Source organism: Triticum dicoccoides, chromosome 5A, assembly GCF_002162155.2.
Source record: "Triticum dicoccoides isolate Atlit2015 ecotype Zavitan chromosome 5A, WEW_v2.0, whole genome shotgun sequence".
In the NCBI taxonomy this organism is placed as follows: Eukaryota; Viridiplantae; Streptophyta; class Magnoliopsida; order Poales; family Poaceae; genus Triticum; species Triticum dicoccoides.
In genome coordinates this window covers 114,419,904-114,446,804 of record NC_041388.1, presented here as the reverse complement: position 1 = coordinate 114,446,804, position 26,901 = coordinate 114,419,904, and positions in this window count along the sequence as shown.

The window sequence follows — 26,901 nt, the reverse complement described above, 5'->3', positions numbered from 1 at the left end:
CAAGGAGTGAGGGGCCACGTGACAAGTTAGGCTCTTGAGTCGCGATGCTCAGGAGTCCCCCTTGGCGCACGAACAACAAGTAGGGAGATGTGATGCGGGTGGATCTACCGTTCTACGTCTGCAGAGCCCGGCCGCGCGCGTGCCTCACCCAACGCTGGTCCCGATCGGAAACCAGGACGGGGCCACGGAGTGAGGGGCTACGTGACCAGTTAGGCTCCTGAGTCGCGATGCTCAGGAGTCCCCCTTGACGCTCAAACGGCCTTCGTACCTTGGCTCCGCTCGGGGAGAGACGCGCGACGAACCAGGCCCGGGGGGACCTGGCTGGGCGGCGTGCGTCTGGGTGTGACCCAGGCGCAGCCCCCGTGCCCAGCCCCCTCGCGCGGCACTCCCAAGGGGAGGCGTTACGATGAGGCTAGACGCTGAGCTCTGGGCTCCCTGAGGTTGATGTGGCCTGGGGGCCACCCTCAGTTGTTTATCACCAGGGCGGAGCATAGCGCTACCGTATGTGTACGGGCATAGCCGCTCCTCGGCAGTGTCGTCAGCCAGCACGGAGCATGGTGCTTCCACTGGTACGTGGGAGGGGGCCCCCTCCGGGAGGAGCCCCCGGGGCATGTACAACCTCGCCCTGACACGTGGCTGGCACGGTAGGGCCTGGCGAGGTGTATCTGGGCACCCGTGAGCCAGCGCGGGACTCACGGGGCCCTACCTCTAGGCGGGTTGCGCCTGGCACTGGGCCTTATCTTGTGATGTGTCCCTGCAAATTTGGTTAGATGTCGGCACTCTACGTCCTCGGGTCCCGGCCCTCGAGCTGGTCTCAGCCGTCGCTGGTATGCCAGGTCGCGATGCCATGGACAAGGCCAGAGGGTGAGGGCTGGAGAGCCAATAAGAGCCCTGAGTCGCGATGCTCAGGTACCCCCCTTTAACGTGCAAGTGGTCGACATGGAGAAGAAGAGGTGCCGTGGACCGGCATCAAATAATCAAGCATGGTGGGTCTAACACATAATCGGAAATAAACGCAAATGGGATACATGCCACTGGGCCTGGCCCGAGCGGCTTGGGGATCATGCAGCCTGAGGGGCGCCCCCAACAAGGTAAGCTAACAACATTGAATAAAAAAGGGATGCACGCCGCAGGGATGGACCCACGCGGCCTGGGAATAATGCAGCCCTGGGGGGTGCTCCCAGCTGGAAGTAAAACTAGAAGGGTGTCACCTGATGATGTTGAGGATGAAGGAGCGTTGATGTAGCAGGCTTGGTGGGCTGCGGGAGCCGATCCTCACGAGCCCCCAGGCCGAGGGGCCTCGGGAGGCTCCGGAGGCGCTGGCGGCTCCTCGCAGGCCATCTCCATCCCTGCCAGGGCAGCGGAACGCCTGGCCTCTCGTGCCTCCGTGATGCTCCTCATGAGGCGCTGGTACACGTCAGCCGCGCTCGGCAAGCCGTAAGGCATGCGAACGTAGCTGTGGGGTGGGCCTTCGCAGCGCCCCACTCGCGAGGGCCAGAGGCGCTCCAGAGAGGCGACTCGGTTGAACCCTGGTATGTCGACGCAGACGCGCAGCCCACCATCCTCGCCTGGATGGGGGGCCACTGCTGGTAGGCGGCGGCCGCCTCTCATGACCCTTGACTCCTGTAGCTCCTGAATGGCCTTGCTGACGAACTCCTGAGGGTCTGGATCTCCTTGCCATGCTCCTTCCTGAGGGAAACGTGCTTCGAAACACGCCTCCATGTGGTGCCCACGCGCCTCCCTCGTGACCCTAGCTAGGTCGGTGGCCCTCTAGGGGAGAGCCCCCGAGCCCTGCCTGAGGAGGGCGCCGGGCGCGCTTTCCTATGCGATGGAAGGAGGCTCCCCCTGGGCAGGCGCAGGCCCAGAGGGGCCTGTCTCCTAAGTGGTCGGGCCGGACGATGTCTTCTTCTTCTTAGGGGCGGTCTCGTGAAGCCTCCTGCTTCCACGATCCGGGTCTTCCAGTGACGCGGCCTGAAAGGCTCGTTCCAGGGAACACACGCGTCCTTCTCTTCACAGGGCACCGTGATGACTCCGCCACTTCCTGGCATCTTGAGGACGTTGTAGCCGTGGTGAGTTATGGCCATGAACTTGGCCAGCGCTGGGTACCCAAGGATGGTGTTGTACGACAGGCGAATGTGACCGACGTCGAAGTCGATGAGCTCGGTGCGGTAGTTGTCACGTGCCCCGAAGGTGACAGGAAGGCGGACCTGCCCAATCGGGACCGTGGAGCCGTCGGTGATACCAGAGAAAGGCTTGGTTGGCTGAAGCTGGCTGTATGGCACTTGGAGGTTGTTGAATGTTTCCACGGACAGGACGTTGAGCCCTGCCCTTCCATCGATGAGGGTCTTGGTGACCACCACGTTGCTGATGATTGGGGAACAAAGCATCGGGAGGACTCCGGTTGTAGCCGCACACTTGAGCTGATCTGTTGAGCTAAACGTGATGGCGCACGCCGACCACCTGAGAGGGCGCGTCGCTTCGAGCCTGGGGAGGACTGCGTTCACTTCGCGGGCGAACTGCTTGAAGATGCGCTGAGAGGCTGGGGCTTGTGCCCCGCCCAGGATGCAGGTGATCACGCGCGGCTCCTGGAAGCCCCCAGCCCCCTCGTCCTGGTGGCGGTCCTCGTTTCTCCTTGGCTGTGGTGGCAACGGTGGGAGGCCTGCGTTGCCTTGAGGGCGATCCTCGCGAGGCTGATCCCTCCAGTCCCCCTCGCGAGGCTGATCCCTCCAGCCTCCCTCGCGAGGCGGGTCTTGCCAGCGATCCTTGCGAGGTTGGTCGCGCCACCCTTGGCGTGGGCCACGGTCTTCCCAGCGTCCTGCGTTCCTTCCTCCTCCTCGGCCGTAGCCCCGGTCACTGTGGTCAGGGCGACGGCCGATCCTTCCTTCTCGCACAGCTCAAAGCTCTTGACATTCGTTGGTGTTGTGGGTGTGGAGGTCGTGGTACACACAGTACCGGCCGCCCTTGGAAGGTTCGGGCTGATCTATGCCTCGCTTGGTGTCTGGTTTTGCCGCGAGCACGGAAGCCCCCTTGCGCTTCACATCCTTGGCCTTGGGCTTCTTCTCTTCTGGGTCCGCGGCAGACAGCTCGAGGAGGGAGAGACGCCCTTCCTCGGCCCTGGCGCACTTGGTTGCCAGGTTGAATAGCTCCAAGGAAGTGCACAGGTCTTCATGCATCGCCAGCTCCTCCTTCATCTTGACATCGCGCACGCCGTCGGAGAAGGCCGAGATGATGGCCTCCTCGGTCACCTTGGGAATCTTGAGGCGCGCGTTGTTGAAGCGCTGGATGTACTTCTGCCGGGTCTCCCCGGGCGGTTGCTTGATGCGGCGCATGTTGCTTACGGCGGGTGGCCGGTCACGAGTGCCTTGGAAGTTGGCGTTGAAGCGGGTGCGCATCTCGTCCCAGGAGGAGATTGTGCCTGGAGCCAGGTTCAGGAGCCAGGTGCGGGCCCCGTCCTTGAGTGCCATGGGGAACCAATTCGCCATGACCTTCTCGTCTCCGTTGGCAGCTTCGATGCCCAGCTCGTAGAGCTGGAGGAACTCCGCAGGGTCAGCCGTGCCGTCGTAGCGAGGAGGCAAGTCTGGCTTGAACTTGCCGGGCCACGCGACGCTGCATAGCTCGGCGGTGAAGGCGCGGCATCCTGCTGTGGCCACGGGAGGCCTTGGATGATGGGGAGCTTGGTCTTGCATGTCCCCACGCGCTGCAGCTGGGAGCAGCGCGGGGTCTTGACATGCGGGAGCAGGAGCATGGTCGCGACGTGCTGGAGCAGGGAGCGCCTTGGCAGCTTCTTGCGGGCAAGGGACTTCTTGACAGCTCTGCTCTTGCTGCGCTGGCGCCTGACGGAGCGGGTTCCGCCCAGGGGCCACGCGCCTTGGATCCATGGCGCCTTCCTGAGGAGGAGGCGGTCGGGGCGCCGCCGGAGCTTCATTGCCCGCGCGGGGCGAGGTGCGGTGCAGCGGAACGGACGGCGCAGGAGAGCCCCCTGCGGCGCGGACGAGCTCGGCGACACGGTCGAGCCATTCTTCGTAGACGTCGTCGATGGGGCGGTAGCGCAAGAGCTCGTTCACCGCGATGAGTGCAGCTCGAGCCTCCATGGGCGCGCGGAGCGCGCGGGACGAAGAACCAGCTGGGGTGAGCGAGGGAGTTGCGGTGCGGCCGTCTTGCCGCACGGACGGATGCTGGGATGATGCTTGCCGCTCGTCCCCCGCCGGGCCGGTGGTAGCGTTGACGGCAGGTGACGGGGAACAGCGAGGGCGCTCGCCGACAGGGGCCGTCTGGGCAACGCGGGAAGCGAGTGCGGCCCGGCGCTCGGCGCGGGCCCGACGAGCGTCAGACATGGGCGTGATGGTCGAAGGAGAACGGGGTGGTGGAAGACGAATCCCGGCACACCCCTACCTGGCGCGCCAAATGTCGGATTTCGGGTTCCGGCAGACTCTTGAGGTTCGAACACTGGGGTGCGCGCGGAGATTTCTCCTCCTACCTACCTGCACCCCTCCGCCTTGCTAGGATCTAAACTAAGGAAAGAACAACACAAGAGACACAGGGTTTATACTGGTTCGGGCCACCGTTGTGGTGTAATACCCTACTCTAGTGTGTGGTGTGGTGGATTTCCTCTTGGGATGATGATGATGAACAATACAAGGAAGAACAGCCTCGCGAGGGTCTGTTCTTGGCTCGGGCGATGAACTGCTGGGAGGAGCTCAGTCACCTTTCTCTCTCTCTCTTTCTCCGTCTGTCCTCTCTGATCTCTGTGTGTGTGTCCGTGTCCCCGTCTATCTTGCGGGTGGCTGATCCTATTTATAGTGGCCCTGGTCCTCTTCCCAAATATCGAGCGGGAAGGGAGCCAACAATGGCGGGCTAATTTGAATGGGGACAGCTAGTACTAGCTACCCTGACAAAAGTAGTCTTCGCCTGCGCAAAGCTCTGGTGATGACGCCGTGTTGGGCTCCACGGTGACCTCCGTCTCGTAGTCCTCCTGGTCTTGGTCTCGTTGCACCGAAATGGCAACCTTTGCCTGATGCCTCGGTACTCCGCGGCTGCGCTTGGCCCCCTTGCACCAAAGAGGGAAGGAGGACACTGCGCGGGCTGGCACCCGCCTGGCACCCTCGGTCGTCATGGCTTGCGTCACGGGCACCTCGTGAGGTACCCCACCTTGATCTCTCCGCCTCCTCGTAAGCCAGCCTGACGAGGCCATGCCTGAGGAAGCTCCGCATCATCCGCCCCGCGAGGCTTGGCCCCTCGCGAGGGTCTTGGGTTTGTGTTGATGAAGATGGGCCGTGCTGGGCCCCCCTTTGAGCCACGCCGCAGGCCGCATGCAGGCAAGTCTGGGGACCCCCGTTCCCAGAACGCCGACAATGTTGAAGGATAGTTATATGATCCAATTATGTTATTATTGTTGAGAGAACTTGCACTAGTGAAAGTATGAACCCTAGGCCTTGTTTCAACGCATTGCAATACCGTTTGTGCTCACTTTTATCATTAGTTACCTTGCTGTTTTTATATTTTCAGAATACAAAAACCTTTATCTACTATCCATATACCACTTGTATCACCATCTCTTCGCCGAACTAGTGCACCTATACAATTTACCATTGTATTGGGTGTGTTGGGGACACAAGAGACTATTTGTTATTTGGTTGCAGGGTTGCTTGAGAGAGACCATCTTCATCCTATGCCTCCTACGGATTGATAAACCTTAGGTCATCCACTTGAGGGAAATTTGCTACTGTCCTACAAACCTCTGCACTTGGAGGCCCAACAACGTCTACAAGAAGAAGGTTGTGTAGTAGACATCAAGCTCTTTTCTGGCGCCATTGCCGGGGAGGTTAGTGCTTGAAGGTATATCTTTAGATCTTGTAATCGGATCTTTTTGTTTCTTGTTTTAGCACTAGTTTAGTTTATAAAAGAAAACTACAAAAAAATGGAATTGAGTTTGCCTCATACGCTTCATCCTTTAAATATCTTTCGTGAGTATGATGGAAAGGAAAATTGTGCCAAAGTGTTAGAAGAAGAATGCACTGAAATGTTTGGCACTAAATATTTGAATGATGAGCATGATTGCAATGTTGTTAGTATGAATTCCTTGAATATCCATGATGCTAATGATATGCAAAGCCACAAGCTTGGGGAAGCTATGTTTGATGAAGATGATATTTTTTGTCCCCCAAGTTTTGATGAGCAAATTTATTATGATGAAAGCATGCCTCCTATTTATGATGATTATATTGATGAAAGTGGATTTGGAGAGGTCATGACTTTATTTTGTGATGAATCCGCTATTCCGGAAGAGGTTCCAATTGATTATGAGAACAAAGTTGCTATCTAGGATGATTATTGTGATGACTTGTATGCTATAAAGAATAATGATATCCATGAAACTTGACATCATGATCTTAGTTTTCAATTGGATTATGCCTCACATGATAATTATTTTGTTGAGTTTGCTCCCACTATTATTCATGAGAAGAATTTTGCTTGTGTGGAGAGTAATAAAATTTCTATGCTTGTAGATCATGAAAAGAATGCTTTAGGTGCTGGTTATATTGTTGAATTCATTCATGATGCTACTGAAAATTATTATGAGGGAGGAATATATGCTTGTAGGAATTGCAATAATATCATGTTTCCCCTCTATGTGCTTAAAATTTTGAAGTTATGCTTGTTTTACCTTCCTATGCAAGTTGATTCTTGTTCCCACAAGTTGTTTGCTCACAAAATCCCTATGCATAGGAAGTGGGTTAGACTTAAATGTGCTAGTCATATTCTTCATGATGCTCTCTTTATGTTTCAATTCTTATCCTTTATGTGAGCATCATTGAAATCATCATGCCTAACTAGGGGCGTTAAACGATAGCGCTTGTTGGGAGGCAACCCAACTTTATTTTTGCTCCTTGCTTTTTTCTCCTGTATAATAATAAATTAATTTATCTAGCCTCTGTTATGATTGAGTTTTTATGTTTTAGTTAGTCTTTGTGCCAAGTAGAACCGTTGGGAAGACTTGGGGAAAGTCTTGTTGATCTTGCTGTAAAAAACAGAAACTTTAGCGCTCACGAGAACTGCTGCCATTTTTATTTGGAAAGTGCTATTTAGTTAATTATTTTTTCAGATAATTAATAGATAAATTCCTCACGTAGAGCAATTTATTTTAGAATTTTTGGGGTTCCAGAAGTTTGCGTTAGTTACAGATTACCACAGAATGTTTTGTTTTTGACAGATTCTGTTTTTCGTATGTTGATTGCTTATTTTAATCAATCTATGGCTAGTAAAATAGTTTATAAACCATAGAGAAGTTGGAATACATTAGGTTTAACACCAACATAAATAAAGAATGATTTCATTACAGTACCTTGAAGTGGTGTTTTCTTTTCTTTTGCTAACGGAGCTCACGAGATTCTCTTGTTAAGTTTTGTGTTGTGAAGTTTTCAAGTTTTGGGTAAAGATTTGATGGATTATGGAACAAGGAGTGGCAAGAGCCTAAGCTTGGGGATTCCCAAGGCACCCCAAGGCAATTTTCAAGGACAACCAAGAGCCTAAGCTTGGGGATTCCCTGGAAGGCATCCCCTCTTTCGTCTTCGTTCATCGGTAACTTTACTTGGAGCTATATTTTTATTCACCACATGATATGTGTTTTTCTTGGAGCGTCATTTTATTTTATTTTATTTTGCTTGATGTTTGAATAAAATATAAAGATCTGAAATTCTTAAATGTTAGAGAGTCTTCACATAGTTACATAATTATTCGACTACTTATTGATCTTCACTTATATCTTTCAAAGTAGTTTGTCATTTGCTCTAGTGCTTCACTTATATCCTTTTAGATCATGGTGCTGGTTTTATTTTATAGAAATTAATGAACTCTCATGCTTCACTTATATAATTTCGAGAGTCTTTAGAACAGCATCGTAGTTTGCTTTGGTTATGAATTTAGTCCTAATATGATGGGCATCCAAGATGGATATAATAAAAACTTTCATATAAAGTGCATTGAATACTATGAGAAGTTTGATACTTGATAATTGTTTTGAGATTTGAGGATGGTAATATTAGAGTCATGCTAGTGAGTAGTTGTGAATTTGACAGATACTTGTGTTAAAGTTTGTGATTCCCGTAGCATGCACGTATGGTGAACCGTTATGTGATGAAGTCGGAGCATGATTTATTTATTGATTGTCTTCCTTATGAGTGGCGGTTGGGGACGAGCGATGGTATTTTCCTACCAATCTATCCCCCTAGGAGCATGCGAGTAGTACTTTGTTTCGATAACTAATAGATTTTTGCAATAAGTATGTGAGTTCTTTATGACTAATGTTGAGTCCATGGATTATACGCACTCTCACCCTTCCACCATTGCTAGCCTCTCTAGTACCGCAACTTTCGTCGGTACCTTACACCCACCTTATACCTTCCTCAAAACAGCCACCATACCTACCTATTATGGCATTTCCATAGCCATTCCGAGATATATTTCCATGCAACTTTCCACCATTTCGTTAATTATGACACGCTTCACCATTGTCATATTGCTTTGCCTGATCATGTAGTTGACATTGTATTTGTGGCAAAGCCACCGTTCGTAATTATTTCATACATGTCACTCTTGATTCATTGCACATCCCGGTACACCGACGGAGGCATTCATATAGAGTCATATCTTGTTCTAAGTATCGAGTTGTAAGTAAATAAAAGTGTGATGATCATCATTATTAGAGCATTGTCCCAGTGAGGAAAGGATGGTGGAGACTATGATTCCCCCACAAGTCGGGAAGAGACTCCGGACTAAAAAAAGAGGCCATAAAAAAGAAGAGAAAAGTCCCAAATAAAAAAGGCCATAAAAAGGAGAAAAGGCCCAAATAAAAAAATGAGAGAAAAAGAGAGAAGGGGCAATGCTACTATCCTTTTACCACACTTGTGCTTCAAAGTAGCACCATGATCTTCATGATAGAGAGTCTCCTATGTTGTCACTTTCATATACTAGTGGGAATTTTTCATTATAGAAGTTGTCTTGTATATTCCAATGATGGGCTTCCTCAAAATGCCCTAGGTCTTCGTGAGCAAGCGAGTTGGATGCACACCCATTTAGTTCCTTTTGTCGAGCTTTCATATACTCATAACTCTAGTGCATCCGTTGCATGGCAATCCCTACTCACTCACATTGATATCTATTAATGGGCATCTCCATAGCCCGTTGATACGCCTAGTTGATGTGAGATTATCTTCTCCCTTTTTGTCTTCTCCACAACCACCATTCTATTCCACATATAATGCTATTTCCATGGCTCACGCTCATGTATTGCGTGAAGATTAAAAAAGTTTGAGAACATTAAAAGTATGAAACAATTGCTTGGCTTGTCATCGGGGTTGTGCATGATTTAAACATTTTCTGTGGTGAAGATAGAGCATAGCTAGACTATATGATTTTGTAGGGATAGCTTTCTTTGGCCATGTTATTTTCAGAAGACATGATTACTTTGTTAGTATGCTTGAAGTATTATTATTTTTATGTCAATATTAAACTTTTGACTTGAATCTTATGGATCTGAATATTCTTGCCACAATAAAGAGAATTACATGGATAAATATGTTAGGTGGCATTCCACATCAAAAATTCTATCATTTACCTACTCGAGGACGAGCAGGAATTAAGCTTGGGGATGTTGATACGTCTCCAACATATCTATAATTTTTTATTGTTCCATGCTATTATATTATCTATTTGGATGTTTATGGGCTTTATTATACACTTTTATATTATTTTTGGGACTAACCTATTAACCCAGAGCCCAGTGCCAGTTTCTGTTTTTTCCTTGTTTTAGAGTATCACAGAAAAGGAAAACCAAACCGAGTCCAATTGAGCTGAAATTTCACGAAACTTATCTTTGGACCAGAAGAAGCCCATGGAGTATTGGAGATGGACCAGGAGAGTCTCGGGCTGCCCACGAGGGTGGGGGGCGCGCCCCCTGCCTCGTGGACAGCCCGGAGGTCCACCGACGTACTTCATCCTCCTGTATATACCCATATAGCCTAAAAACTTCGGGGAGCAGAATAGATCGGGAGTCCCGCCGCCAGAAGCCTCCGTAGCCACCGAAAACCAATCTAGACCCATTCCAGCACCCTGCCGGAGGGGGAATCCCTCTCTCCGATGGCCATCTTCATCATCCTGACGCTGTCCATGACAAGGAGGGAGTAGTTCTCCCTCGGGGCTGAGGGTATGTACCAGTAGCTATGTGTTTGATTTCTCTCTCTCGTGTTCTTGAGGTGATACGATCTTGATGTATCGCGAGCTTTGCTATTATAGTTGGATCTTATGATGTTTCTCCTCCTCTACTCTCTTGTAATGGACTGAGTTTTCCCTTTGAAGTTATCTTATCAGATTGAATCTTTAAGGATTTGAGAACACTTGATGTATGTCTTGCGTGGGATACCTGTGGTGACAATGGGGTACTCTATTGATCCACTTGATGTATGTTTTGGTGATCAACTTGCGGGTTCCGCCCATGAACCTATGCATAGGGGTTGGCACACGTTTTCGTCTTGACTCTCCGGTAGAATCTTTGGGTCACTCTTTGAAGTTCTTTGTGTTGGTTTGAATAGATGAACCTGAGATTGTGTGATGCATATCATATAATCATACCCACGGATACTTGAGGTGACATTGGAGTATCTAGGTGACATTAGGGTTTTGGTTGATTTGTGTCTTAAGATGTTATTCTAGTACGAACTCTATGGTATATTGAACGGAAAGAATAGCTTCATGTTATTTTACTACGGACTCTTGAATAGATCGATCATAAAGGATAACTTTGAGGTGGTTTCATACCCTACCATAATCTCTTCGTTTGTTCTCCGCTATTAGTGACTTTGGAGTGACTCTTTGTTGCATGTTGAAGGATAGTTATATGATCCAATTATGTTATTATTGTTGAGAGAACTTGCACTAGTGAAAGTATGAACCCTAGGCCTTGTTTCAACGCATTGCAATACTGTTTGTGCTCACTTTTATCATTAGTTACCTTGCTGTTTTTATATTTTCATATTACAAAACCTTTATCTACCATCCATATACCACTTGTATCACCATCTCTTCGCCGAACTAGTGCACCTATACAATTTACCATTGTATTGGGTGTGTTGGGGACACAAGAGACTCTTTGTTATTTGGTTGCAGGGTTGCTTGAGGGAGACCATCTTCATCCTATGCCTCCTACGGATTGATAAACCTTAGGTCATCCACTTGAGGGAAATTTGCTACTGTCCTACAAACCTCTGCACTTGGAGGCCCAACAACGTCGACAAGAAGAAGGTTGTGTAGTAGACATCAAGGGCGTCAATGAAGAAGGGGACCTCAGTGGCCGCCTGGTCAATGCGAGCGCGAGATGCAGGCCAAGCCACCATCTTTCCCCACACATTGAAGCTGGAGGCGAGCATGGGAGGCACCTTGCCCATGGCCTCATCGTTGAGCACCAGCGATCGGCTAACTGCGGGCTCGACGGCCGAGGGCGCACTAGCCGAAGACAAAGGCTTCTTCCCCTTATCCACTTGCGTCGGCGCCATGGCAATGGGGTGAGCAGAGCTAAGGTCAGGTTTGAAAGAGGAGTAGAGTCCGGGGGGAGCAGAGGAATTGGAGGAGAATGGCGCAAGCGATGGAAGAATAACCGTGTAGACCGCGGTGGCCATCTAGCCAGGCGGGTATCAAGGCAGCGTGGGGAAGCAGAGACGCCCATGTCCAATCAACTGCCACGCGTCGACCAAGGCCGCAGGCTATTGGGGGCCCGCGGCGCTTTGCACTTGACATGTGGCTTCGCCTCGAAGCCAATCCCGAGCACGCCTTGGGCCCGGGGGCTACTGTCGGCGTTCTGGGAATGGGGGTCCCCAGACTTGCCTGCCTGCGGCCCACGGCGTGGCTTTGCTAGCAGGCCTGTACGGCCCATCTTCATCAACAAGGCATTCAAGACCCTCACGAGGGGCCAAGCCTCGCGAGGCGGACGATGCAAGACCTCCTCAGGAGCGGCCTCGCCAGGCTGGCTCACGAGGGGTGCAGAGTTCAAGGCCAGGCAAACCTCACGAGGTTCTAGTGACGTGAGCCATGACGATAGAGACCAGGCAGGCGCCAGCGTGCGCAGCGTCCTTGTTTCCTCTTTGGTGCTACGGGGGCAAGCACAGGCGCGCAGTACCGAGGCATCAAGCAAAGGTTTCCATATCGGTGCAACGAGACCAAGACCAGAAGGACGGCAGGACGGAGGTCACCGTGGAGCCCAAGACGGCGTCACCACCAGAGCCTTTGGCAGGCGAAGACTGCTTTTGTCAGCATAAGCTATACTAGTTGTCCCCTTTCAAATTGGCCGTTGTTGGCTCCCTCCCCGCTCAATATTTGGGGAGAGGACCAGGGCCTCTATAAATAGCCGCCACCTAGGGGGATCGATCGATTGGGAGGTGAGATCAAGAGAGATCAAGAGACCAGAACACACACAAGTTCACCAAGCACAAGAACACCTCAACCTCAGGAGGCTGTTCTTCCCCTTGTATTGTCCATCATCAGCCCAAGAGGCAATCCGCCACCACCACACTGGAGTAGGGTATTACAGCACAACGGTGGCCCGAACCAGTATAAATCTTGTGTCCTTTGTGTTGCGAGTTTGTCGAGTTTGTTCATAAGATCTTAGCTGATCTAGGACGTGGATTGGTAGGGGGGAGATCTTTGCGCGCACCCAGTGTTCGAACCTTAAGGGTTTTTTCGGAACCCGTGATCAGACAGAGGACGTCTAACTTGTTTTTGCAGGGCATGTTGTGATGTAATATGGTCAAGGCATGATGCTAAATTTTATTGTCACTTTATTGTATGCAATCTAATCACCCTGTAATTGCTTTACTTTATCACTAAGCGGTTGCGATAGTCGTAGAAGCAATAGTTAGCGAGAAGACAATGATGCTACGATGGAGATCAAGGTGTCGCGCCGGTGGCGATGGTGATCATGACGGTGCTTTGGAGATGGAGATCAAAGGCACAAGATGATGATGGCCATATCATATCACTTATATTGATTGCATGTGATGTTTATCCTTTATGCATCTTATTCTGCTTGATTGATGGTAGCATTATAAGATGATCTCTCACTAAATTTCAAGGTACAAGTGTTCTCCCTGAGTATGCACCATTGCCAAAGTTCGTCGTGCCGAGACACCACGTGATGATCGGGTGTAATAAGCTCTACGTTCACATACAACGGGTGCAAGCCAGTTTTGCACACACAGAAATACTTGGTTTAAACTTGATGAGCCTAGCATATGTAGATATGGCCTCGGAACACTGAGACCGAAAGGTTGAGCGTGAATCATATAGTAGATATAATCAACATAATGATGTTCACCATTGGAAACTACTCCATTTCATGTGATGATCGGTCATGGTTTAGTTGATTTGGATCACGTGATAACTTAGATGATTAGAGGGATGTCTATCTAAGTGGGAGTTCTTAAATATGATTAATTGAAATTTTATTTATCATGAACTTAGTACCTGATAGTATTTTGCTTGTCTATGTTGTTGTAGATAGATGGCCCGTGATGTAGTTCTGTTAAATTTTAAAGCGTTCCTTGAGAAAGCAAAGTTGAAAGATGATGGTAGCAATTACACGGACTAGGTCCGTAACTTGAGGATTATCCCCATTGCTGCACAGAAGAATTACATCCTGGAAGCACCGCTAGGTGCCAAACCCGCTGCAGTAGCAACGCCAGATGTTACAAACGTTTGGCAGAGCAAAGCTGATGACTACTCGGTAGTTCAGTGTGCCATGATTTACGGCTTAGAACTGGGACTTCAACGATGTTTTGAACGCCATGGAGCATATGAGATGTTCCAGGAGTTGAAGTTAATATTTCAAGCAAATGCCCGAATTGAGAGATATGAAGTCTCCAATAAGTTCTACAGCTGCAAGATGGAGGAGAATAGTTCTGTCAGTGAACATATACTCAGAATGTCTGGGTACCATAACCACTTGACTCAACTGGGAGATAATCTTCATGTTGATAGTGTCATTGACAGAGTTCTTCAATCAGTGCCACCAAGCTACAAGAGCTTCGTGATAAACTATAACATGCAAGGGATGGATAAGACGATTCCCGAGCTCTTCGCAATGCTAAAAGTTGCGGAGGTAGAAATCAAGAAGGAGCATCAAGTGTTGATGGTCAACAAGACCACCAGTTTCAAGAAAAAAGGTAAAGGGAAGAAGAAAGGGAACTTCAAGAAGAACGGCAAACAAGTTTCTTCTCAAGAGAAGAAATCCAAGTCTGTACCTAAGCCTGAAACTGAGTGCTTCTACTGCAAAGGGACTGGTCACTGGAAGCGGAACTGCCCCAAGTATTTGGCGGATAAGGAGGCAAGGTGAACAAAGGTATATGTGATATACATGTTATTGATGTGTACCTTACTAAAGCTCGCAGTAGTACCTGGGTATTTGATACTGGTTCTGTTGCTAATATTTGCAACTCGAAATAGGGACTACGGATTATGCGAAGATTGGCTAAGGACGAGGTGACGATGCACGTGGGAAATGGTTCAAAAATCGATGTGATCGCCGTCGGCACGCTAACTATACATCTACCTTCGGGATTAGTTTTAGACCTGAATAATTGTTATTTGGTGCCAGCGTTGAGCATGAACATTATATCTGGATCTTGTTTGATGCGAGACTGTTATTCATTTAAATCAGAGAATAATGGTTGTTCTATTTATATGAGTAATATCTTTTATGGTCATGCACCCTTGAAGAGTGATCTATTTTTAATGAATCTCGATAGTAGTGATACACATATTCATAATGTTGAAGCCAAAAGATGCAGAGTTGATAATGATAGTGCAACTTATTTGTGGCATTGCCGTTTAGGTCATATTGGTGTAAAGCGCATGAAGAAACTCCATTCTGATGGACTTTTAGAATCACTTGGTACTTGCGAACCATGCCTCATGGACAAGATGACTAAAACGCCGTTCTCCGGAACTATGGAGCGAGCAACAGATTTGTTGGAAATCATACATACCTATGTATGTGGTCCGATGAATGTTGAGGCTCGCGGTGGGTATCGTTATTTTCTCACCTTCACAGATGATTTGAGCAGATATGGGTATATCTACTTAATGAAACATAAGTCTAAAACATTTAAAAAGTTCAAAGAATTTCAGAGTGAAGTGGAAAATCATCATAACAAGAAAATCAAGTTTCTACGATCTGATCGTGGAGGAGAATATTTGAGCTATGAGTTTGGTCTTCATTTGAAACAATGTCGAATAGTTTCGCAACTTACGCCACCCGGAACACCACAGTGTAATGGTGTGTCCGAACGTCGTAATCGTACTTTACTAGATATGGTGCGATCTAGGATGTCTCTTACTGATTTACCGCTATCGTTTTAGGGTTACGCTTTAGAGACAGATGCATTCACGTTAAATAGGGCACCATATAAATCTGTTGAGACGACGCCTTATGAACTATGGTTTGGCAAGAAACCAAAGTTGTCGTTTCTTAAAGTTTGGGGCTGCGATGCTTATGTGAAAAAGCTTCAACCTGATAAGCTCGAACCCAAATCAGAGAAATGTGTCTTCATAGGATACCCAAAGGAGACTGTTAGGTACACCTTCTATCACAGATCGGAAGGCAAGACATTTGTTGCTAAGAATGGATCCTTTCTAGAGAGGGAGTTTCTCTCAAAAGAAGTGAGTGGGAGGAAAGTAGAACTTGATGAGGTAACTGTACCTGCTCCCTTATTGGAAAGTAGTCCATCACAGAAACCGGTTCCTATGACACCTACACCAATTAGTGAGGAAGAAAATGATGATAATCATGAAAATTCAGATCAAGTTACTACCGAACCTCGTAGGTCAACCAGAGTAAGATCCGCACCAGAGTGGTACGGTAATCCTGTTCTGGAGGTCATGTTACTTGACCATGACGAACCTATGAACTATAAGGAAGCGATGATGAGCCTAGATTCCGCAAAATGGCTTGAGGCCATGAAATCTGAGATAGGATCCATGTATGAGAACAAAGTGTGGACTTTGGTCGACTCGCCTGATGATCGGCAAGCCATCGAGAATAAATGGATCTTCAAGAAGAAGACTGACACTGACGGTAACGTTACTGTCTACAAAGCTCGACTTGTTACGAAAGGTTTTCGACAAGTTCAAGGAGTTGACTACGATGAGACCTTCTCACCCGTAGCGATGCTTAAGTTCGTCTGAATCATGTTAGCAATTGCCGCATTTTATGATTATGAAATTTGGCAAATGGATGTAAAGACTGCATTCCTGAATGGATTTCTGGAAAAAAGTTGTATATGATGCAACCTGAAGGTTTTATCGATCCAAAGGATGCTAACAAAGTGTGGAAGCTCCAGCAATCCATTTATGGACTGGTGCAAGCCTCTCGGAGTTGGAATAGACGTTAAGATAGTGTGATCAAAGCATATGGTTTTATACAGACTTTTGGAGAAGCCTGTATTTACAAGAAAGTGAGTGGGAGCTCTGTAGCATTTCTAATATTATATGTGGATGACATATTGTTGATTGGAAATGATATTGAATTTCTGGATAGCATAAAAGGATACTTGAATAAGAGTTTTTCCATGAAAGACCTCGGTGAAGCTGCTTATATATTGGGCATCAAGATCTATAGAGATAGATCAAGACGCTTAATTGGACTTTCACAAAGCACATACCTTGATAAAGTTTTGAAGAAGTTCAAAATGGATCAAGCTAAGAAAGGGTTCTTGCCTATGTTACAAGGTGTGAAGTTGAGTAAGACTCAATGCCCGACCACTACAGAAGATAGAGAGAAAATGAAAAGTGTTCCCTATGTTTCAGCCATAGGCTCTATCTTGTATGCAATGCTGTGTACCAGACCTGATGTGTGCCTTGCTATTAGTTTAGCAGGGAGGTACCAAAGTAATCCAGGAGTGGATCACTGGACAGCGGTCAAGAACATCCTGAAATACCTGAGAAGGACTAAGGATATGTTTCTCGTTTATGGAGGTGACAAAGAGCTCGTCGTAAATGGTTACGTCGATGCAAGCTTTGACACTGATCTGGACGATTCTAAATCGCAAACCGGATACGTGTTTATATTGAACGGTGGAGCTGTTAGTTGGAGCAGTTCTAAACAAAGCGTCGTGGCGGGATCTACGTGTGAAGTGGAGTACATAGTTGCTTCAGAAGCAGCAAATGAAGGAGTCTGGATGAAGGAGTTCATATCCGATCTAGGTGTCATACCTAGTGCATTGGGTCCAATGAAAATCTTTTGTGACAATACTGGTGCAATTGCCTTGGCAAAAGGAATCCAAATTTCACAAGAGAACTGTTGGGGATATTACTACTGGGCGTAAACCGGCCTATCTGGGTCAGGTTAACTTCGTCAGTAGTTAAGTATGTTAAAGCCCAACAAGGCAGATGAGGGCTCAAGGCCCATGGCCGGTTCAAGGCCTATAGTTGTAAACCGGCGTTGGTAGTTAACTTGTATTATAAGTTAGGAATAAGTGGAGACCAAACCAGACACATCTATGAGCCGGTATTGGGACTCTGTGAACCGACGGGTGTCACCCGTGTATATAAGGGGATGACCCGGCGGCGGTTCAGGGACAATAGACAATAACTCGAGACATAGGCGAAGCTTATTTGCTCCCTAGTCATCGAAACCCTATTAATTCCATCACAACTAGACGTAGGCTTTTACCTTCATCGAAGGGGCCGAACTAGTATAAACTCTCTTGCGTCCCTGTGTCCTCTTTAACCCCTTCAAGCTAACCCGTCGCGATGGCTCCACGACTAAGTCCTTTCTCTAGGACATCTGCCGTGACAAAACCACGACAGTTGGCGCCCACCGTGGGGCAATCGCACGATGGTTTCAAGTTCTTGGAGGGCTGCTTTGAAGGACTCAAGGGCTACACCGTGGGCCAGATGACTAAGAGTCGTCGCGGCAAGCTCTACATCGATGATGCAGGCTGGGGCCCCGAGGCCGAATCAGTTGAGTACAGGTACCGGGTCCCCTTTGGTGGCATACATGTTTTCATCGGCAAGATTGGAGAACCGGGCCCTGAGCCGTATATCTGCACCGACCTCGTCGAAACGGCTTAGCGTGCGCGATCTGCCTGGGTTAAACCGGCCATGAAGTGTGCCTTCGTGGGAGTCATCCATGGAGGAGGTCATGAGGACGGATCGGGATCTGGCTGCGAGACTGTCATTTACTCCGGCGATGAGTCATCCGGAGAAACCGAATCTCTTTATCAGCTACAAGATGGCCGGATTGGGGGCTGTTCCGATGGTGACAGTATTCCGGACCCCTCTGATCTACCCAACCGAGTTGGAATATTCATGGCTGGCACACAAGCAGCACTTCATTCTTCGACTGCTGCGCCAATCACCTCCGGATCAGCAGCGGCGACAGCTGCTGGGGCAGGGAGCTCTGCGCGCCCGCCGGCTCAAGTTCTATCAGATCTGTTTGATGCATTGGCTGTGCTTATGGCAGAGGCTAATCCGAAGGATCAGGAAGTCCACAACGCGGAGATTGCAAAAGTGAAGGAACAGATCACCCAGGCCAAGGCGGACCTGGCAGCTGAGGATGCCAGGATGACCGCAGAGCGGGCCGCTTTAGACGCACAAGCCTACAGGCTCATGTTGGACCAGAACGCGTCGCATGAAGTCATGAAGAGGAAGTACCGATCCCGTTTGCCTTCGGTTTTCGAGGCCAGAGACCTTTTCAACACCCCAGGAGCAGGAACCAGTAATCCGCTGGAGGTAAACCGGACGGAAGCCCCTGCGACCGGCGCGCCGGTTCAGCCCCGTCGGATGGATCCGCCTCGTCAAAATACTGTTATACCTTAGGCTGTTTCGACACCTCTAGGTCACTACTCCAACCCGATGGACAATCTCGTTGCCGCTGCTGCATGGCTGGAGGCCATTCCAATTGAAGATGACTCGCCGCAGGCAGTAGAGACGCGACGTGTCAAGGAGCTTCTGAGGACAGCTTTGGTCCAACAGGAAGCATACTCGTACAGCCGCGATCGGATCCACTCGACCCCCCGTCCAAGCCGGAGCTATAGCAGACATATGGATGAACCGGCAGTGTTGAGTAATGAACAACGTGGAGCACCCCGTGGAAACAACCCGGCGGGTGGGGCTGATAACACTCACGAAGTGGTGGACCGGGCCCGAGCGCACAGGGAGGCCGAGTTAGCCGCACAGCATCAAGCTCGGCAGCTCACGCCGGTTCATCCAACTATCTCGATCGAACCGGGTGTCACTTCTAGTTCTTTGGGGGTGCCTTGCCTTGTCCCCACTTTACGCAATGTGCGCCTGCCCAAGGATTTCAAAGGCCCGCGCAAAGTACCAAATTACATGGCGGATCAACCTCCAGAGACATGGGTGGAGAGCTATGAGATGGCCATGGAGATGCTTGATGTGGATGACGCGGCGTGTGCGAAATACTTCACCATGATGCTTGAAGGAACGGCCCGTACTTGGTTAAAAAGCTTGCCGGCTAATTCTATCAGTTCATGGGCCCAATTACGAGCCCGGTTTATCAGCAATTTCAAGGATACATGTAAACAGCCTATGTCGATAGTGGACTTAGCTGCCTGCGTCCAGGAGGAAGGAGAATCGACGACTCATTGGGTGCGTCGGGTTTCACAAGTATTGCATTCATCAGACCGCATCAACGCTGACACCGCAGTGTTAACCCTAGAAGGCAACTACCGGTTTGGGCCCCTAAAGCTGAAGTTGGGACGGATGAAGCGTCATTGCACTGACATGGGGACCCTCATGGCTGCTTTGGTAAAGTATGCTGATTCTGATAGTACCAAGGATCCCGAATCTGATGATGACAAGGCAGGAAAGGGAAAGAGGAACAGCAACTCCAAAGGTCAACAGCATCACTGGGCAGGCAATGGTGGTGGAGGCAAGCGTAAAGCGGATGGTAACATGGACTTTGTGGCTAATACCAACGCGCAGGACAATGGCCAGCGACGCAAGGGTAAACCGAAAAATTGCAGTGGGGCACCCAACCCTAACCCGGACCGCCTAAACTATCTACTGAGCCAGCCCTGTCCAAGACATGGGACGAAGGAGGCGCCAGCAAACCACCTTTGGAAGGATTGCTTTATTATGCAGGAGTTCAAGAATTCTAATGCTTTCCGGTATGATCACGGCTCCGGCGGTGGCTCAGGATCCGGGCCGGGTTACGGTGGAGGAAATTCCGGTTCAGGATTTAATGGTAATCCGGGCGGGCATAATAATCAAAATAGTCACAACAACCAGGGTGGTTACAACCAGCAGCAGCAATAGTCAGGTTACCAGAGCAACCCAAAGCAGTTGAGTAGTGGGCAGTACCATGTCTTCACCACTAGCTTGGATAAGCGAGACCGGAAGGTTCAGAGGCGGGCAGTCAACTCTGTTGAACCGGCCATGCCCCGTTATCTACGCTGGTCTGAACAGCCAATCATATGGAGCAGAGAGGATCACCCTCCCCAGGTTGATAATCCGGGTCAGTTGGCTCTGGTGGTGGCGCCTCAGGTGGGAGGTTACAAGTTCACCAAAGTGCTCATGGATGGAGGGAGCACCATTAATATCTTGTACTATGAGACCTTCCGTCGTATGGGACTAACAGATAAGAATCTCAAACCGTCTAATACGGTGTTCCGCGGTGTGGTGCCTGGCAAATCAGCATATCCTGTTGGTAAGATAGCTTTGGAAGTGGCCTTTGGAGATGATCATGATTCCAGGTCGGAGACATTGACGTTTGAAGTGGTGAAAATCCGAAGTCCATATCACGCCCTGTTTGGGCGACCGGCCTACGCCAAATTTATGGCACGGCCCTGTTATGTGTATTTGCAGCTCAAGATGCCGGGTTACAAGGGGACAATAATGGTTCACGGAAGCCGCAAGATCACTTTGGAGTGCGAGGAAGGAGATGTAGCCTATGCAGAGTCGGTTTGTGCCACCGAGGAGCTGAAGTATTATAAGGACAATGTTGATCCGGCAGACATGACTCCATTAAAGAAGCCAACTACGGAGCATGATCCGGCCCTGAAGTTCAAATCGGCAGCAGAAACTAAGCTTGTTGACTTCGTACCTGGCGATTCGTCCAAGCAGTTCAGCATCAGTGCCAACTTGGATCCGAAATAGGAAAGCGCGCTCATCGAGTTCATCCGTGAGAATCGGGACATTTTTGCATGGAAGCCCTCTGACATGCCAGGTGTACCGAGGCAACTGTGAACCGACAGGCGTCACCCGTGTATATAAGGGGACGACCCGGCGGCGGTTCAGGGACAACAGACAATAACTCGAGACATAGGCGAAGCTTATTTGCTCCCTAGTCATCGAAACCCTATCAATTCCATCACAACTAGACGTAGGCTTTTACCTTCATCTAAGGGGCCGAACTAGTATAAACTCTCTTGCGTCCCTGTGTCCGCTTTAACCCCTTCAAGCTAACCCGTCGCGATGGCTCCACGACTAAGTCCTTTCTCTAGGACATCTGCCGTGACAAAACCACGACAAGAACCAAGCACATCAAGAGATGCTTCAATTCCATCCGCGATCAAGTCCAGGTGGGAGATATAGAGATTTGCAAGATACACACGGATTTGAATGTTGCAGACCCGTTGACTAAGCCTCTGTCATGAGAAAAACATGATCAACACCAAGGCTCCATGGGTGTTAGAATCATTACTGTGTAATCTAGATTATTGACTCTAGTGCAAGTGGGAGACTGAAGGAAATATGCCCTAGAGGCAATAATAAAGATATTATTTATTTCCTTATTTCATGATAAATGTTTATTATTCATGCTAGAATTGTACTAACCGGAAACATAATACATGTGTGAATACATAGACAAACAGAGTGTCACTAGTATGCCTCTACTTGACTAGCTCGTTGATCAAAGATGGTTATGTTTCCTAACCATAGACATGAGTTGTCATTTGATAAACAGGATCACATCATTAGGAGAATGATGTGATTGACTTGACCCATTCTGTTAGCTTGGCACTTGATCGTTTTAGTTTACTGCTATTGCTTTCTTCATGACTTATACATGTTCCTATGACTATGAGATTATGCAACTCCCGATTACCGGAGGAACACTTTGTGTGCTACCAAACGTCACAACGTAACTGGGTGATTATAAAGGTGCTCTATGGGTGTCTACGATGGTACTTGTTTAGTTGGCATAGATCGAGATTAGAATTTGTCACTCCGATTGTCGGAGGTATATCTATGGGCCCTCTCGGTAATGCATGTCACTATAAGCCTTGCAAGCAATGCAACTAGTGAGTTAGTAGCGGGATGATGCATTAAGGAAATAGGTAAAGAGACTTGTCAGTAACGAGACTGAACTAGGTATTGAGATACCGACGATGGAATCTCGGGCAAGTAACATACTGATGACAAAGGGAACAACTTGTGTTGTTATGCAGTTTGACCGGTAAAGATCTTCGTAGAATATGTAGGAGCCAATATGAACATCCAGGTTCCGCTATTGGTTATTGACCGGAGGCATGTCTCGGTCATTATATTCGGACATTGGAAAGGTTCCGAGTGATTCAAGTATTTTTTGGAGTACCGGGGAGTTACGGGAATACGGGGAAGAAGTATTGGGCCTCATGGGCCAAGTGGTGGAAGAGAGGAGGCAGGGCGCGCGGCCCCCCTAGCCCAAACCGAATTGGACTAGGGTGCCGGCCCCCCTTTCCTCCTTTCCTCCCTCTCCTTCCTTCTCCCTCTCCTCCTTCCTTTCCTCCTCCTAGTAGGAGTAGGAAAGGCAAGTCCTGCTCCTACTAGGAGGAGGACTCCTCCTCCTGGCGCGCCCTGCAAGGGCCGGCCATTCTCCCCCTTTGCTCCTTTATATACGGGGGCAAGGGGGCACCCTAGAACACACAAGTTGATTGTTCCAAGCCGTGTGTGGTGCCCCCCTCCACCATAATCCACCTCGATCATATCGTAGTGGTGCTTAGGCGAAGCCCTACATCGGTAGCAACATCATCACCGTCATCACGCTGTCGTGCTGACGAAACTCTCCCGTGAAGCTCTGCTGGATCGAAGTTCGTGGGACGTCCTCGAGCTGAAAGTGTGCTGAACTCGGAGGTGCCGTACGTTCAGCACTTGGATCGGTCGGATCGTGAAGACGTACAACTACATCACCTGCGTTCTCATATCGCTTCCGCTTACGGTCTACGAGGGTACATAGACGATACTCTCCCCTCTCGTTGTTGTGCATCACCATGATCTTGCGTGTGTGTAGGAAAGTTTTTGAAATTACTACGTTACCCAACATTTATGTGTGTTGCTGGTGCTGGAACAAGAGATCACAAAAGGTGGACCACAATATGGTCATCCAGGACACACCTTCACTTGGGAGATTACTTGTAGTTGATCAACAAGGTCCAACAAGAATCAATGTCATTTTTGCGCCGAAATTGTAAGCTGTGGGCTACTCTTCTGTCAAATACTACAACTTTCAGGTACAACAGTCGCATTATATACCTCTCCTTCTTAATATCAACGTTATTTCTAGTTTTGAAGATGTATGTTCATCTGTCATCCAGCGAAGCTTCACCTAGACTCTGGGCACAGTGAAGGTCTTGGCGTTAGAATCTGTCGTCCCCAACCTGGAACAAGTTTTCAGTTGCCTGAGATGCTTTCCGTGCCTGAAGAAGTGATACGTCTCCAACGTATCTATAATTTTTTATTGCTCCATGCTATTATATTATCTATTTTGGATGTTAATGGGCTTTATTTTACACTTTTATATCATTTTTGGGACTAACCTACTAACCAGAGGCCCAGCCCAAATTGTTGTTTATTTTGCCTATTTTAGGGTTTTGAAGAAAGGGAATATCAGATGGAGTCCAAACGGAATGAAACCTTCGGGAACGTGATTTTCTCAACAAACATGATCCAGGAGACTTGGAGTGGGCATCAATAAACAAGGGAGGAAGGCACGAGGCAGGGGGCGGGCCTACCCCCTGGGCACGCCCTCCACCCTCGTGGGCCCTTCGTTGCTCCACCGATGTACTTCTTCCTCCTATATATATCCATGTACCCCCCAAACATCCAGGAGCACCACAAAAACCTAATTCCACCGCCGCAACCTTCTGTACCCGAGAGATCCCATCTTGGGGCCTTTTCCGGAGCTCCGCCGAAGGGGGCATTGATCACGGAGGGCCTCTACATCAACTCCATGGCCTCTCCGGTGATGTGTGACTAGTTTACTTCAGACCTACGGGTCCATAGTTATTAGCTAGATGGCTTCTTCTCCCTCTTTGTATCTCAATACAAAGTTCTCCTCGGTCTTCTTGGAGATCTATTCTATGTAATCTTCTTTTCCGGTGTGTTTGTCGAGATCCGATGAATTGTGGGTTTATGATCCAGATTATCTATGAACAATATTTGATTCTCCTCTGAATTCTTTTATGTATGATTGGTTTATCTTTGCAAGTCTCTTTGAATTATCAGTTTGGTTTGGCCTACTAGATTGATCTTTCTTGCAATGGGAGAAGTGCTTACCTTTGGGTTCAATCTTGCGGTGTCCTTTCCCAGTGATAGCAGGGGCAGCAAGGCACGTATTGTATTGTTGCCATCGAGGATAAAAAGATGGGGTTTATATCATATTGCATGAGTTTATCCCTCTACATCATGTCATCTTCCTTAAAGCATTACTCTGTTCTTATGAACTTAATACTCTAGATGCATGCTGGATAGCGGTCAATATGTGGAGTAATAGTAGTAGATGCAGAATCGTTTCGGTCTACTTGTCGCGGGCGTGATGCCTATATACATGATCATACCTAGATATTATCATAACTATGCTCAATTCTATCAATTGCTCGACGGTAATTCGTTTACCCACCGTAATACTTATGCTCTTGACAGAAGCCACTAGTGAAACCTATGGCCCCCGGGTCTATCTTTTATCATGTTAATCTTCCATCACTTAGTTATTTCCTTCGCCGTTTATTTTACTTTGCATATTTATTTCTCTTTATCATAAAAATACCAAAAATATTATCTTATCATATCTATCAGATCTCACTCTCGTAAGTGACCGTGAAGGGCTTGACAACCCCTTTATTGCGTTGTTTGCGAGGTTCTTATTTGTTTGTGTAGGTGCATGGGACTTGAGCATGATCTCCTACTGGATTGATACCTTGGTTCTCAAAAACTGAGGGAAATACTTACGCTACTTTGCTGCATCACCCTTTCCTCTTCAAGGGAAAACCAACGCAGTGCTCAAGAGGTAGCAAGAAGGATTTCTGGCGCCGTTGCCGGGGAGATTCGCGCCAAGTCAAGTCAAGATTTGACTCCAACAACGAGTCATTTCTGGCACCATTACCAAGTCAAACATACCAAGTACCCATCAAAAACTCTTATCCCTCGCATTACATTATTTGCCATTTGCCTCTCATTTTCCTCTCCCCCACTTCACCCTTGCCTTTTTATTCGCCCTCTCCTTCTGCTCACCTTTCTTTCGCCATGTCGGAATCAAAAAGGGTTGGGGGTTCTCTCCCGAGTTTTAGTACTTTTGACAATCCTTCATGTCCTATTATTCTTGGTAGACCTTTCCTTAGAACATTGGTGCAATTATTGATATGAAGGAAGGGCATATTAAATTCCAATTTCCATTAAGGAGAGGCATGGAACACTTCTCTAGAAAGAAAGTTAAATTACCATATGAATCTATTATGAGAGCCACTTATGGATTGCCTACCAAAAATGGCAATACCTGGATCTATCTTCAATTTTATGCCTAGCTAGGGGCGTCAAACAATAGCGCTTGTTGGGAGGCAACCCAATTTTATTTTTATTCCTTGATTTTTGCTCATGTTTATTAATAAATAATTTATATATCCTCTGTTTTGGTTGTGTTTTTTGTGATTAATTAGTGTTTGTGCCAAGTAGAACCGTTGGGAAGACTTGGGGAAAGTCTTTTTGATCTTGCTGTAAAAACAGAAACTTTAGCGCTCACGAGAACTGCTGCCATTTTTATTTGGAAAGTGCTATTTAGTTAATTATTTTCGCAGATCATTAATAGATAAATTACTCACGTCCAGCAATTTATTTTAGAATTTTGGGGGTTCCAGAGTTTGCGTTAGCTACAGATTACTACAGACTGTTCTGTTTTTGACAGATTCTGTTTTTCTTGTGTTGTTTGCTTATTTTGATGAATCTATGGCTAGTAAAAGAGTTTATAAACCATAGAGAATTTGAAATACATTAGGTGTAACACAATTATAAATAAATAATGAGTTCATTACAGTACCTTGAAGTGGCTTTTTGTTTTCTTTCGCTAACGGAGCTCACGAGATTTTCTATTTTGAGTTTTGTGTTGTGAAGTTTTCAAGTTTTGGGTAAAGATTTGATGGATTATGGAACAAAGTGTGGCAAGAGCCTAAGATTGGGGATGCCCATGTCACCCCAAGGAAAAATTCAGGACACCAAAAAGCCTAAGCTTGGGGATGCCCCGGAAGGCATCCCCTCTTTCGTCTTCATCTATCGGCAACTTTACTTGGAGCTATATTTTTATTCACCACATGATATGTGTTTTGCTTGGAGCGTCTTGTATGATCTGAGTCTTTGCTTTTTAGTTTACCACAATCATCCTTGCTGTACACACCTTTTGAGAGAGACTCACATGAATTGAAATTTATTAGAATACTCTATGTGCTTCACTTATATCTTTTGAGCTATATAGTTTTTGCTCTAGTGCTTCGCTTATATCTTTTAGAGCACGGTGGTGGATTTGTTTTATAGAAACTAATTTCCTCTCATGCTTCACTTATATTATTTGAGAGTCCTTTAGAACAACATGGAAATTTGCTATAATAATAAAAACTTTCATACAAGTGCATTGAATACTATGAGAAGTTT